Source organism: Cryptomeria japonica, chromosome 4 (assembly GCF_030272615.1).
Source record: "Cryptomeria japonica chromosome 4, Sugi_1.0, whole genome shotgun sequence".
Lineage (NCBI taxonomy): Eukaryota > Viridiplantae > Streptophyta > Pinopsida > Cupressales > Cupressaceae > Cryptomeria > Cryptomeria japonica.
In genome coordinates, this window is record NC_081408.1 from 560939428 (window position 1) to 560945427 (window position 6000).

The following is a 6000-nucleotide window of genomic DNA, read 5'->3' on the forward strand; positions in this document are numbered from 1 at the left end:
TAGCAATCAGGGCTTCTAGCTCTTCAAGATCTCTTTCTTCTTTCTCAATTTCAGTTGCCTTCATCTTGTAAGTCGAAGGTAGAACTCTTAGAAATTTTGATACTATCTCATCCTCACTAACAAATCCGCCACAACACTTGATACCCATGACAATATCAGTCACTCTATCCATAAAAGAACTTATCTTCTCATCTTCTTCCATCTTTAAAGTTTCATATCTTACCCAAAAACCTTCAAGTTTAGCAATATTCATAACCTGGTCACCTTCATAAAGAGTTTCAAGCTTTGTCCAAATCAACTTAGCATTCTCCAACTCTATGGCTTTTAATAGCTTTTCATCAGATAGGATGCTTAACAATGCTTCTTTTGCTCTTAAATCATTTTCAGCTCTCTTCTGTTCATCAACAGGTGTCGGTGTTCCAGAATTAGGATCATGAGGTATATACCCTTTCTCCACTATCTCCCAAACTTTAGCTCCAAGGCATCTGAGATGAATCTTCATTCACTCCTTCCATATCTTATAATTTTACCATCAAATCTGGGACTCTCCTTCCAGGAAGGATTGAATGTAGAACTAGATGTAGTTGCCATCGAATCTCCTCAAGAGATTAAGCTTCTTTAGAGAGGACCTTGCTCTAATATTAATTATTGGAATGCACCGATACCGACAGTAAACTGAGAGGGGGGGGGGTGAATCAGTTTACTAACAATAAAAACAATTAATTCAATTATAAACCTTAAATTGAAGCACAACCCAAAGAAGAATATAACATGAAAGCACAACACACATAACACTAATATTTGACGTGGAAAACTCGGAAAGGGAAAAACCATGGTGGGAAACCCTACCCAATATCAGATGAATACTTTGTAGTAGTATTGTGAATAATTACAATGGGGTATGCACATGCTGAAAGACCAACATCCTATAGCTCACTACTCATCACAAAGGGAAGTCTCACTGACTTACAAAATCATCAGACTACAATCTGGAAAATAATGAACTGTGAAAGTAGCATCCACGAATGCCTGATATAGTTCCGGTTAAGCACCGATGTCTGCTCTCCAATACAAAACCTTTCCAACCTTCACCTGAATGATATGAATTTATTCACACTTAATTCTTTCTCTGATAATGCAAACTTAACCAACCATAACCATCACATCTATATCTGAATTACTTGAACAAGTCACCTATAAATATAGATCATCGACCTTATTGATAAGGTCAGCTAAACCCTAAATCCATAAAACCATAAATACAAAATTACATCACATGATACCAATCGACCAATATTATGATTTACATTACATAGCATTGACCTAAATCAAGTAACCAAACAATTATATCCGTTGGGGATTTCGCTAAGACCAAAATCCAACATGCTTCACTTGTCGGTAGAAACCCTTAGTGAAAGTTTAATTGGATCCAAGTAGGACCACCTAGTACACCATCCAAAGAAAAGTCGCCAAATGCTCGAGATATGATCAAGAAGTACCAACAACATGAAAGAAGCCGATTCCATAAGCCGGACCCAAAATCTATTGACCAAGTCACCAAAACAACATACCGGTAAAGCTAATCGGGAACGCTAGAGGCCGAAGCCAAGGACAAGCCAGTAATCGAAAATACCAAAAGAGATAACCAAACCATGAAACCACCTGAATATAGAAAGCATATAACCATCAAAATAAGCATCCAAAACTGATTCAAGAGGTCTGATCATACCAGATCAAAATCACAGCCAAAACCAAAATGATCACCAAGACTAACTAGGATAGATCTAACCGAGATAGTCTCCAACCGAGATATAATGTTGACATCAATGATGACACTTAACCAAATCCAACATATTGCCAACAATAAAATGGCTTAACCATCTCCTTTGGATTCTATAAGTCTAGTGGTTGTATCTGGTATTAATAGGTTGATCTTTTCATGTAACAACAACCACACTTGTAACAAGTGGTATCAAAGCTTGGTCATAGGTTCAAACCCCTCGCTTGCGCTAGGGGATTTTTTCAAGGTGTGCACCCTTGGTTTCCTTGTGTTGTGCAGTGTAATTCTCAGGTTTGTGACATGGATTAACCTCCTCCTATGGATTCTATAAGTCTAGTGGTTGTATCAAGCATTAACAAGTTGATCTTTTGGTGCAATGACAACTGTACTTGTAACAACATAGGGTAGGATAAATTGGATCGAGAAAATGACTATATGGTTCCTTATAGAAAAAAATTCCATGAAACAATAAAGGACCAAATGTGGCACCCATGAGTATGAGCACATATAAGGTAGGATCAATAACAAAAGTTAGATCAAGATAATGGTGAAGTTTCCCTCTATGGTCAAAAACATTATGAAGTTACAATAAAAATCCAATGTGGCATCTGTGAGCATGAATACACATAGGTTAAATAGGACCAATGTGATGAATAAGATCAAAAATATTAACACGTGAACCATGATAGTAGGGTAAGTCCCCAAATATGATGAGTATGTGAAGCATCAAAAATTGCACACCCCTACAATTTCATGATACATCATACCTCCCTTTTTATCTTGATAAATAAAATATATATTAATTTTAATTTGATAATATCAAAATATGTTTGTACTAGCATAATTGTCTTATTCATGGTATTTTAGGTTTATTTTTCTTAGATAAAAGCACTACAAATGAATGTCTGCATGACGAGCTACTGTCTTGTCATGAAAAGTTATAATTCAAATGATCATTGGAGCATTATGTTCTTGAAAATTTGTTAGGGTAACACTCTTTATTGATAGTTTAAACTTGCAAAAAATCCCGAGACCTTATATCTTGGTAAAACGCCCTTTCTTGGCAAAAACAAAAGGAAAAATAAGGAATTATTGATTCGCTCACATACTCTTGCTTAGCTCTAGAAAATTTTGAATCTTTTTGGGTTTTTTTTTTATCATAATATAATATCCTTTTTGTTTGCATGTGATTCTCTCCATAGTGGGATTCCAAAGCATAATCCGGTGATAACTTTGGAGTCCTTTTGGGAGTTTTCTGACAACTTCTAGGTTGATTAAGCTCTCAAGTTGATTGACCTTTTCTCATAGTGGGTAATTTATTGAGACTAGTACATTTCATATCTTTGATAATATCATATTATTGTTAATATATTTTTCTTTATAATATGCTTTAAATTGACCTTTTGATCATATCTTTTTATCAAAATATAACCTAGTTGTCCATTGAGGTAGGAATACCAAAGTGGGGTCACCCCAAACATTTTTGTTTTTCTTTCTTGTGTGCAAGTCATCTAAAGTTCATATAGTGACAATTTGGTGTTATTGATCTTTTGCCTTGTTATTTTCTTATTTTGAATCATTCCTATATATGCATATATATTTTTGTCCTTTCAATAAATATTATATTTTCTTGTATACACTAGGCTCATAATATATATTTTTCTATGTAGGTATTATTTTTTAGTTCATTGTATGACTTCCAATTTTCCATCTACATGGGATGATAGAATGAAACACTATAGTCCATGTGTGCACTAACGTCCAAGGCAGAGAACTTGCACAAATCGTAGGAGCATGTTTAAAACTTGTACAATTGGCTTCTAGCATTATTGTTGTAATTTCATATGTAGAAACAACTATTTGTAGTTGTATACACTAAAAATCGATTTGGATAAAAATTAATTACATACAAAAGACATTTAATTAATGTCTTTTAGTCTTCTACTATATAAATAAATTTAATAATTTGTTTATAGTTCATTAATTCCTATTTTTCCCATTTTAATCTTTTTCCTCTATTTTCCCAATTAAATATGCAAATTAATTAATTTGTGTATTTAATTATCCCCTTTCATTAAATTTGAATTTAAAATTATAATTTGAGCACATGGATCCTAATCCTAACCACCTATCCTAACCACATGCTAACCTCACCCACCCAATCCAACTAAGGGTTTAACAAACCCTATCTCCTCTGACCTCCTTATCCGAACCATTTTCTTGAGTGTCTGTCCTCTCTTGGATACACATGACACCTATGCCACTTATCTCTCATCTTCATGCCACTTGCCCCCTTTGTTGGCATATGGTTGGAGATTCCTTGCCACTTGTCCCCTCAGGGATGAAAAGTGTCCCTCTTCTCAACTTATTTCTAATTTCTTCAATCTCAACTGTCGATTTCTTCAAACTGAATCTGCACCATTGATTCTTGCCACCTCACCTATGATATTGGAAATCTTATAAATACCCTCTCTCTTGGCTATGAGAGGACCCTTAGCACTTTTAGCATTCATTTTTCAATCTTGGCATTCAACATTCTAACATCCTTTGCATTAGTATAGCATCACTTCAAAGAATTAGTATCATATCTTTGCATTGTTATCATGGCTCATGTTGCATTATTAGTCTAGTTATCATATTAGTGCAGGAATCTCATACTTCACATTTCAACATATCATTGCATTTGCATCAAAGCCCATTTCTCAGGTACTCATCTTGCACATGCAGTTGAGATCCACCATCAAGAAAATGCGAGATCCTTGGGAATAGGGAGCGATGAGACGACATTGGGGAGTTTTTATTTTAATTATTTATTTAATTTAATTTCCCTAATAGAATGTTTCATTGTGTATGTGTGTTTATTGGCTTATTAATAGCTTAGAAACACTATATTTTGCACACATAAATTCTAGCACCCATTGTGGGGCTCTTGCCTTGAATTTTAACAATTTCTTGTAGATTTGTCCTTGACAGGTATGTGCGGAGAATCGGGCTGGCATTTTGAGGAGGAATTCTAATATTCTTGATCTGTATAATAGCACATCAAGGAGTTCTTTTAGCGTATATGTCACCTAAAACAACATTTTCAGTTTTTAAATTAGCATGTTCATTCGACAAATTAGCATTTTTATTCTATAGAATAGTGTTTTTGTTACGCAGAATAGTGTTTCCCGTTTGTAGAATAGTGCTTTCAAAGAACAAAATAACGTTTTGATGCCTTATTTTAGCATTTTTCAGTCTTGTTTATAAAATGATAATTTCCCGAGACTAATCTACATTATTTTGTTATGCAGGCACCATTTACCCTATCAAATACCAGAGTTATAAAACCTTTCTTAGCCAAAGACCAAATCATAGACTACTAACATTGTTTGCAGCCGTGAGGATTATTGCATTGGCTTTGGTTTTATTTAGGCACATAATTTAACTAGGGGCTTAATTAACAACATGTCTTGTGTGTCTTTGATGATAGGTGAGTATGCTCTCCCCTTTATTAGGTGATCAAAAAGCTAGACTCATCACATTTTCTTTTCCACATAGTGCAATAATCTTTAGCGGGTTTGCTCTCCTGAGTAGCCCATAAGGCCAGGTGAGAGAGGAATGAACCAAGTGGGAATGACTAATGCCAAGTTCATCTAACCCACTATAAAATAAGTGTGATTTTGATAAAAATCGAAATCAATGACAGTGTTGGGAATAGCTCTCCTCCGTATCTTCGGGTATATCAAACCTTGATTTTCAAGGTTGGGAGACCTCTTAATTGAGTTTATACCTCGACACACTGAACAAATGCCCATACTAGTTCCTTGTTAGCTATAAGCCACCCTTTTTAGCCTTGGTGTGATAATTTTAGTGTGAGGGGATAACATGTTTTCCCCCCAAGACACTCACCATTTGGCTTCTTGGAGGAGAGGCAAAAATCCTTAGCTTTGCATAGGCTACTTGTAGCCTCCCAAGGAGAGGGTGATTAGGTTATCCTTCCAATCTTGGAGGCCCCTATCTACCACCTCTTGACAATGACAAAAGTGGAAATCCCCCCTAAGGGTGTTTACACTTGTGCTACAAAGATTCTAGGTTGTGGGTTGAGTTATCGCATTGTATATGAATCCTTAGGATAGATTTTCCTGAAGTGTTTTTCTTGTGAAAAACTCATGGAGATTTGGGCTTTGTTTGAGCCCTGAACATACAATTTATGTTTAGGTCCTAGGACAAAATAAAGG